Raw genomic sequence first — 10637 nt, 5'->3', positions numbered from 1 at the left:
AATTCACAGGACTCTTTGTAGGGCAGGTGGAGCGTATCCCCCAGGGGCATCCTTGGGGCACAGTGCTGAGGGCTGGCAACTCCCACTTAAGAGGCAAGATCACTCTTGGGCATGGTTGCAGGATGCTCTAACCCCATGGTGGTGGCCAGTGAGCCTTGTGGGCTGCATGGCCAGGCGCACGCACACACCACTGCCCCTGGTGGTGCTCACTGCTGGACCCCCTGCATGCAAGCACTGGGGACATAGCACACCATTGACCACACACGTACAGTTTTCTTTCCCCTCAGCATTATATCCTCAACTCATGCTATTTCAATTGCCTTCTGACAGCACCTTGATGCTTTGAGACACCTCCCCAGCATTAGGCAAGCCTATCAGTTACTGACTTCAAGAGGCTTGCAAAGTACTCTGAAATTATCCTCCTCCGTGCCCAGTAGGATAAGTTATTTCTGAAACGATAATCATAGCTGATATTTGAAAAGTGCGCTGTGGAGTTCACACTAGTCATTTGTTAAGAGAGCTTATGGCTCAACTTTGTGCCAGCTATTAACTCATTGAGCTTTGTGTGGCAGGAACATTGTTATCTGCATAAAAATAGTACTGACTCCTTTTTTTTTTTTTTTTTTTTTTTTTAACTGGTTTAAACTATGGTATACATCAAGTAAATACCCAAAGTATTTACAGTATTTACACAGCTCCAACAGGTTTTATTTGACGGTGTTACACTACAGTGCTTTTTTCAAATTGGACAATCTCTCTCTGTTCATAAATATTCTACTTCTGAAACACAAAAGGTGATGGATCTACTGAAACCCAATCTTTGCTCCCAAAGAATAAAAGTGAAGTAAAAGACACTGCACAAACTGGCTTTCCCAAGATGAGCAAGCAAGGCAAAATTATTTGTATATTACAATTTTTTTACACTGAGAATGACACATCTTGGTTTATGACCACTAGGTGTCAAAGGTGACCTTTATGTTTACCAAAATAGAAACCCCAATCCCAGAAGATTAAAAAAGATGAAATAAACCATGCCATTTCAAGAGAAACCAAGGTTGGAAGACCTGGTCTCCAAAGTCAACCATTTCAAGCAGAAACCAAGGTTGGGAGACCTGGTGTCCAAAGCCGACCTACTGGTGGTGCAGACCAGTAGCTTGTTCTGATTGCCTTTCCATTCCAAAAACATTTAAAAGGTTGGAAAAAAACTTGCATGTAGCCTGCATGATTTGTTCCCCTTGTCCAACCAAGGACATGAACTGCAGACTGTACTTGCTGACTCTGTAATCTGATTTTGGAGGTGTGTGGCCTGTGGTGGGGCAGCCTGGACAGGCTGCAGGGCAGACCCAGGACAGTGGATGTGCTGATCCCTCTCTGAAGGTTTAGGAAGTATATTCAATATTCTGGCTTGTTTAGATTTTGTTCGTATACGGTTTTGCCTCCAAATCAGGGCTTTGGCTCTCCTACAGCGAGGCAGAGACACTGGCAAGCTTGTGCGTAGTTCAGCAGGAACCTAACGCTTAGACAAGAAAATACTGCAGAAACAGAAGGAAAAAACTATTTGGACAGAAGTATTGTCTACGTAATATTCCAGGATTTATGGAGCCGAGGTAGGATTTTAATAGCCAAAAATGTTGTCCTTGGTCTTATTTGTACTGGTGCAATGTCCTGGGAGCCCTAGGAGGGAGCACTCCAGCTGGGACTCCAAGCTCTGCTCAGAAGAAACGAGATGGATGGAGACAAATAGCAAGCAAAGCCAGTCAGCGGTGAAATAAAGAGAGACCACATGGGGACTATTAAAATTTTTAAAAGCCTTGTAGATATCGCCATCAATTGCAGTCATATAAGTCTATCAAGCAGATTGTTTTTCAATAGTGCTAGTGGTTTGTACAGACAAGATTCAGGTATCCCTAACAGGGACAAGATAAATATTGGCAGGTAAGAAATGACAGTTGAAGCAGTTTCTGCAGGCATGACCTGGGCTGGGGTCCAGCAACCAGCCGGCAGTGTGAGAGGACATTTCTCACCCAGCGCTGGAGCCGGGGCTGAGCTGGGGATGCCGGGGCAGTGCGGGGCTGCACAGAGGCACCAACCGGGCTGGGGGCTACAGGGGCCCCCTTGCTCCATCGGCCACCCTGCGATGAGGTTGCTGAGGCCAAAGGTAAAAGCTTGGCAGCTCCTCGGTCAAGAGGTCTGATTTTTTTATTCTCTGCCTCCTACAAATATTTCCTTGCCTCCCAGATCAGGGCAAGACCTATGGTGGAGGGAGAAAGATGAGGAGCAGGAGAGGAAGAAGAGGAGACCTCCAGGTAGGCACACGCAGAGATGTACATCATTTACATAGAAACAGAGGTGCTGCGCTGGGTGCTATGGCCACTATCTTCCCCAGGAAGTTTGCTTTTCCTTCCTTCCCTTTAATTATTAACTTGCTGTTCAACTACAGGTTGCAACAAGCAGGAAAACCTAAAAACCAAACACGCTCTGCTTTCAAATGCTTCAGGCTCACGCTCCATTTATTCAAGCTCTGTGAATTACAGGGGGAGTAATAAAAAAAACAAAAAAACAAACCAAAAAAACAACACCACCTTTCTACTCTGGAAAGCAACCGTACAAATAGCACAATACCAATTTGTGCCTCTTGTCGCTATGAGCTGGGACAGGGGGAAATGGCTCTGCAGCAAGAAAACAACTGTAGGTGCACACAGCTTTTTTCATCGGAGCTAATGTTGTCTTGACTATGTTGCCTGCCTCAAGCCACAGATCCCTCCTCAGTTTCAGAGGTCTCCAAAGCTTTCTCCAGTGTTCACTGCTTGGGCTAAAATTTTGCAGCCTTGTTAGGAGCTAACTAAAATTTCCCTTTTGTGAACATTTAAGTGAATGCTGTCGCATCCTTCCTGGTTGGTGTCTCTATGGGGAGTCCTTTCTTGTCATTCCTTGTTTTCCCACCTGCATGCACCTCCCTGAGTTTCTGGAGGAGAATTTAATCAAGAGGTAGTAGCCCTAATTGACAGAGAAGCACAATGTCCCCTGAATTGCTGCCTACTTAAGGCAGAAACAGCTATAGAGATGCTCATGTTTAGCATCAGTCACCACTGTAATGAAGAGGATTCCCTGCCACAGTCTGGAAAACATACTTGAACTAGGACCTGCCTCCAATTTTCTTCAGGATTGGGCTGAGGAGGAGTGCAGTTGCTGGGAGTGCAAGTGCTTGGCAAGAAAGGGTCCTGCAGCAGAAGTAAAGCCCCAGCAATGTCTCTCTGTTGCTCATTTAAGGGAAAAAAAACCCCAACCCTCTGCTATTTCCATGAAATATGATCTTCATTGGACTATAAAGATGATGGGATCTAGCCTGGAATGGAGAGATGCTTTAACCCCTTTTCGGGTTGCTTCATATGAGTTGTAAAGCTTCAGCTGCCCTGGTCCCCCACAGGTCGGATGCTGCATGGTTTCCAAGAGCCACTGCGTGTTCCCACTGTCCAGTCAAGGAAGAAATCCTTGCTACGTACCATGAGGAGATGGCCATGTTACTTTTGTCCTCATAAGAGCACACAATTTAAAATATTGCTGTGGCTTTGTGCCTACATTTCTCAGGGTTACAGAGTAAATTTCTTAGTATTGCTGCCGTTCCACAGAGTTTTGCAGAGAAAAGCTTCTATGCTTCAAGTTGCCGTAACAAATGAATTTTCTGCTTTCTCCTTTCCCTGTCCAGTCTTTGTCTTCCCTTTTGCACAAACCCTTTAGAAGTATTTGGCATCACAATGATAACCTGGTTTTTAATACTGTTTGCAATAATGGAATGGGGAAGCTTACATATATTTTTTTTTAATCTCCACAGCTTTTCATTTCTTTGTCATGGTTGGTTTTGACTCTTTGGAAACCTGGCTGTAGTCTATCTTTGCTAACCCATTCCTTTTACACTGTTGCACTCTTTGCCTCGTGCTGTCTAATTAAATTTTTGCTCCTTAAGAGATCCATGTGCTTGGCAGCAGCTTGCCTTGATGAAAACACAACTATGAGTCATTTGTTTTGGGGGTAAAAACCGAATGTATGGAGCACTGTGGAGCCTTTCCTAGTTGATGAAATGGGGCATCTCATTTAATCCCTGCTGATAAAGACAGTCTTGTCATAAATTGATTTTTTTTTTCTTCTTGACATGATTTTTGGAAGCAAGCCACTATATTAATAAGGGTATAAAAAGCACGAAGAAACTAAACGTAAGTGACTATTATAGCCTATTTCTTGGAAAAAAAAAAAAAAAAAAGAGGCTTATCTGAAAATGCTGGCTTGAGCACACGTTACTCCTAACAACGGTTCAGCCAAATTTGATAGAAGGGCAAAGGCCCCCAGAGATATCAAATTCCTACAAGATCTATGAAAATAAATCATGTCTGCCAAGAAGGCTAGTTGGAAAACAAACTCAACAACTATTACCATGCCAAAAGCCACACAGTACAGACACAGGAGGCCAGCAAAGACCAGATGAGACATCAGTAACGTACACTTTGACCTTAGAAGGAGAACCTTTTTTTTGGCCAAACATTTCTTCTTGAAATCCCTTAGCATTAAAGAATGAATTACACAAATGACTTCATTTCATGCATCCAGCTGTACATCGGATTGCCTGCGTCAGCGTGGGATTTCACCCTGCAGCTCCTGGGCCAACTTCTCCTTTGGGCCAATCTTACTTACTTAACCACAGCACTGTCACTTGAGAATTTGGCCCTGTATTTTGGTTAGGATTTACTGTAATCCTGCATGCTACAATAGCTGAGCCCTTATCCTGTCATCCCGTGTTGTCTTTTGGTTCTTTTTTTAGCTCTCATCAGCACATATGTGGAAAACATTTTTTTCATGTAGAAGACATCAGCATCCAACAAAGGCTATTACAGCCTTTTCTGTGCCATCACAGTTTTGTGGTTAGGCTTTAGACGAGTTCTTTGTTCTGCCCTTTCTGCTAGGCTGAAAGATTTTTGACATGCCTTTGGGCAATGAAAACACATGACTGTTTTTTTCTCATAGGCACGTTGAGTTTGCATTTAGAGATACTTCCAGGCTGCCATAATGTGCAGGAACAGGAATTAGAACTGTTCAGGATAATCAAGGCTGACAAAAGCCACACCTAATGAACTAACTGTATTTGGCAATAATCAGAATCACAGAATGGTTTGGGTTGGAAGGGATCTTAAAGATCATCTAGTTCCAACCCCCCTGCCATGGTCAGGGACACCTCCCACTAGACCAGGTTGCTCAAAGCCCCATCCAGCCTGACCTTGAACACCACCAGGGATGGGGCATTCACAATTTCTCTGGGCAACCTGTTCCTGTGTCTCACCACCCTCACAGTAAAGAGTTTCTTCCTTATATCTAAATAATCAGGAATGACTCAGGGTTTAGATTTCTGAATTAGCCTGGAGGAGGATGCAAGATGAATGCTTTCTTGCTCTTCACCTGCTGGTCACCAGAGACCTGGTCTGTGATCCTGGGTCTCTTGGAATGGTAAAACATAGAGGAAGTCTGCTTTGGATGGCTTTGAGGCTGGCTGATATTTTGGCCATTAAACTTAGTTTGAATGACTAGCTGCTGCATTCCTGACCATACTAAGTTAAACACATAATTTAGATACACAATACATTGTGCAAGGCAAGAATGAAGTGCAGGAGCAGCTGGAGGCTGCTCATCTTCTTTGGAAGGAAAAAGCAAAGACAAATCCTTTATGGCTGTTCAGGGTGGGAGTTCAGAGCTCCTGAAGACTAACTTCAGTCCCTTCCAGTCATAACTATCCAGGTGGTTTGGGGGCAGGGGGATTATAACAAGGCTAATGCCTGTCTTGCCTGATCAAATTTACAATTCAAAAAATTTTACACGTGGTCTCTTACACACTTACAGTTAGGTGAGGGCAAGCAACTTTTATCTGAAAGTCTTCTGTCTAATTTTAGTATAATTTAAGCGAAGTGAAATACCTTTCTGTGAAAGCCCTGCAACCATAACGGGAATGCGCATTTCCCTCTGTATCTGCCCAGACATCATTGGTTTTATGGAAACTTCCAGCAATCCGAACCCAAAATTTACAGCCATTCAGCTATAAAACTTCTTGCCTAATTATTATGAGAATATACATAAAGCTATATTGAAACTATAGCAAAGAGCAAGTAAGGAAGATCCTAAATGATCTCTATACAGAAATAAAGATGTACAGCAATATAAGAAAGGCAGGGGCTGTGGTTCCTGTTCCAATGAAATTACTTCTTCAGTGCTGAAAGAAACTGTCCTTTTCACTAAGTTTTCACCAAGTTTTCACCTCACTATAAAAACTTTCAAAAAATGCATGGGAAGGTGTCCATAATGTAGAAGACAGAGGTTTATGAGTGAGCAAAAGAGAGCACAGACACCTCACAGCAGCAGCAGCAGGTTGGAAGCTGGAGGCTCAAAAAATTAGAGAAGTCACAGGAGTAATAATGGCAGCAGATGGGTAATGCCAGCAGTTCACAAACCTGTGCTGTTGCGTGCCTGAATTATCCTCGATTCTGCCTCATAACCCCCAGACAAACCAAACCACAGAAGCCCCTCCAGCTGATGGAGGATTCATATAAATTTCAGTGTCATAAATCCCCTGTGTTTCACTGAAGCCTTATGGATATGTAACACAGACCTGGAAACTGAATGCATTTTCTTAGAAATAGAAATAGAAATAGAAATAGAAATAGAAATAGAAATAAATAGAAATAGAAATAGAAATAGAAATAGAAATAGAAATAGAAATAGAAATAGAAATAGAAATAGAAAGGAATAGAAAGGAATAGAATAGAATAGAATAGAATAGAATAGAATAGAATAGAATAGAATATTTCAGTTGGAAGGGACCTACAGTGATCATCTAGTCCAACTGCCTACCAATTCAGGGCTGACCAAAAGTTGAAGCATGTCATTAAGGACATTGTCCAAATGCCTCTAGCAATGGGCGATTGCTGGAGGAGGAGAAACGGAAAGCAGCATCTGGGATTTGGGTCAGTTTATCATAGGTCTACCTTTGTTGCAGCTTCCCTTCCCCCCCAAATTCTTGATGGTTCAATAAAAGATGATGAATTAGCCTCCCTCGCTGGATGGTATTTCAAGTTTCCTTCCTTGCTCAGAGCTGTGCCTCTCAGCTTCCCGATGGGTTCTCTTTTGCATTGTTTTCCCAGCTGCTCCCATCCCCTGGCATTTAGTGTCAGCTGGGGATGCTGCGGAGTAGCTGGGAAGAAAAACAGAGCTGAAGGACTACAGTGGTCATTAAGAAAAATAACAGCTTAGAGAGTGCAGGGTGAAAAAATATAATTATGAAGCTGTTCGCTATTCAAGCAGAGACAACTTCCAGTGCTGATAACATTATTTATCACTTGTATAGCACTTCAGACACAGTCACTAATTAATCCTTGTGACACATCTGGAAGTCGTGCCAGTACGTATTACTGTCTTCCCCTTTCACTGTGCAAGGAAACTGAGATGTTAAGAGACTAAAGAAGAAGTAAAGGTCAACACAAGCATGAAAACACAGAGATGCTCAATCCCAGCTCTCTCCTTGTATCACGAAGGCCACTTTCTTTCTGTAGGATGGTGAAAACCAGGGCAAAGGGGATTGTTTACCCCTCCCACTTTAACCACAAGCCTATACAACATAAATCATGCAAAAAAGAGAAAAAATGGCTCAATGTTGTTAGACAAACTCATTGTACAAAGGTTGTAGTGACCTTTGCTTAATCCAGCGCCACAGGCGAACCCCATGCCTAGGGGAGCAGGGCAGGGGACTGCTCTTACTCCCCCGGGACAAAGCTTCTCTTGGGTTTGCTGCCACCAAGGCAGACCGCTGTGCCCGCTGCCCGCTGGAGAGGAAGGAGACTATTTTGTCCCTGCACAACCCTGAGAACCAAAACCAGACTGCTGGCAAAGGGGAACAAGGCAACACATCATCTTATCACTCGGGGAAATACTGCTTGAGGGCAAATACTGCCAAAAACAGGCAAGAAAACCAGGGGGAAAAAACAGAAACACTTGAGAGCCTGGCAGTTAGTGAGCACTGTCTTCCAGAATTAGTCTGTTTCTTCTGTTTAATAGGGACAGAGGGAGTTGGTTCTTTCTTCATTCAATTTGTGTTAAGGTTTTTCTTCTAATGGCAAAACCTAGGCAGCAGAAGCAAAGGAGATGCAAGCTAGATGGGCATGCTGGTTTAAGCTGGAGTCATCTGAGCAGTGGCTTTTGACAATGAGTGAAACTGTCCTTGATTTCTCAAAGCAGAATAGTCCATTGCTAGAACACTCTCATTTTGCATGTTCTGCATGCTGATACCTAACACAACATAGTAGAGCTCACACTGGTATCAGCAAGACCACAGGAACTGCTGTGACACATCGGGTTTGCAACCCAGTTGGCTGGGTGATGCTGACTCCAAAATCTCACGTGAGGGATGTGTGAGAGCAGCTATGGGCTACAGTGGGGCTGGGAGCTTCCTCTTGAGCTCTCCTCATTAGGAAGCTGCCCTCAGTGCAAGGTCCCCAGCTAACCCTCAGATTTATCACCAGCTCCAGCTCACTCCAGAGACCCCCACTTGGAGGTCCCTTGCTTCAGTGACCCGCCACAGTATTGAGCTCTGCAGCCCGGGTTTAAGCCTCTCCTTCAACATCTCGCGTTTGCTGTCCCTGGATTCATTTGAGCGTGCTTTGCTCTGCTGTTTCAACACCCCAAGACTAGCAGCTCCCGATTTCATCTTTTGTTCCTGGGTAAACGACTATGAGCTTTTCAGTTTCTCTTCAAATCAGTTTTTTGGTGTCCCTAATGATTCTTAGCTCTTATTGTTGAATCTTTTTTGATTTGCTTTGAAGATTTTTCCGTGGCTATCTATTCATCTAACTCTAGAAAGGCATTTCTGCAGAAACAGTTGTTTCAATCCATATTTTCTTGCAATTTAAACAAAAACTTGCTTGCAAAAATATTCACAACATCCTTTTTATTATTATTATTATATCCCCAAAGATCCATGAATCCTAATTGGCTTGTAAGTATAATTCTGATTTTACACTTTGTATTCATGAATTTATGCCTTTTATTAGCTAGCGACTTTCCATTAATTACTTTTTGCTTAGAGGAATTGTTTCATCTCTAGTTTTAGCACACCCTCTCCTTCCATTTGGAAGATGCTAATTCCTTTTCTCTTCCTAGTTGACCTTATGCTGTGTAGTGAAAATATTAAGCCCATTATCAGAACATATTCTTTATTTACTTCTGAGCAGTTGGCCTGAGTGACAGGATTTCTCCTTCACTGATGGTGACAGTCAAAGCCAGCGTATGACGTGGAGCTGAGGAAACCAGCTCCTGTAAATTGTCGTGCAACTTCTGGTAGAACTGAGATGCAGAGAGTGAGAGAGTGGACATGCAGCCAAAAATATGAAAGAAAACCAGGGGAGAAACCCACAAACACTTGAGAGCCAGGTCTTGATCTTATGAGCAACATAACTGACTCCTGGTTGGCTTCTAGCTATCTTCAGCAATATAGATGTACATCCTCTTCCTAAGCACCATTTAAAATTAATGACATTATATTTGTTAAAAATTGACCTCAGAAAGAAACCTATCGTATTAACAAAACTAATCAGCGCTCGCTTAAATAAATCATCCCTGTTGTCCTCCCCTTCACCCTGCCAGACTGTGTGCCGGTGCTTTTTCATTTGTTTCTGTTCAATGGCAGTAAATGACTTTCTCTCCATGCTTCCAACCAGCCCCTTCAGCTGGTGCCAGCTGCCACCTCACCGTGACAGCAGCTGTTGCACTGAAAACAACTGATCAAACTTCTCCGGTGACTGCACTTGTTGTCATACCTGCTTCAATGCCACCTCGTTGCCAAGAGAAGAGCTCTTTACCTCGGGGATTGCTAAAGGAGCTCGCGACCAGAGAACAACAAAAACAAATCATCTGTCAGCGTAATGACCTTTCTGCTTGGACTTGATGCATGACCGACGCGGCGCAGTACTTACTTCTGGTCCCAGTTTCTCCAGGAGATGATGAAAAAAATTGTCAAGCTCCTTCCCTTCTATGTAACCATTGTCTAAATAAAAGTCAAATATATTAATGGTTAGGTGGCACTGCTGGAGCTCTGAGAACCATGTCATGGGCTGTGTGCAGAGACCCCAAGGCTGCACGGTAGGGGTCTCAGCTGGGGGCCCCACCTGCCCACTCAGGGGGGTTCCTGTGCCATTTGATCTGCTCATGGCTGTGTGGGTGCTGGGCACAGAGTTGCGGAGCTCCCTTAGGAGCTTCTCTTACAGAAAACTTTTCCAGAAAAAAACTCACAAACTGGGACCACAAGGGGGAACAGCAGAATGAACAGGGAGGTGATGCAAAGGCAAAAACTTTAGGGTGAAAAGGGGGATTTTCAGACCTGATGTTAGGGCGTGAGGAGGAGAAAGAGAGGGGGCTCTGAAACACCTCCAGGACTCCATGGGGGTGAAGCTTGGATGGGCTGGAAGGCACCCACTCGTGCAGGCACCCATCCACGCGTGCAACAGCCCAGGCACCCAACTCTGCACCCACCTGCATGCGCACCCAGACGGCCGCCCACCCAGACGGTCACCCTCCTCCTCCCGTGGCACCCACCCCCGTGGGCAACCCCT

This window comes from Charadrius vociferus, unplaced genomic scaffold (genome assembly GCF_000708025.1).
Source record: "Charadrius vociferus isolate BGI_N301 unplaced genomic scaffold, ASM70802v2 scaffold195, whole genome shotgun sequence".
Taxonomy (NCBI): Eukaryota; Metazoa; Chordata; class Aves; order Charadriiformes; family Charadriidae; genus Charadrius; species Charadrius vociferus.
This window is presented reverse-complemented; position numbering follows the sequence as displayed.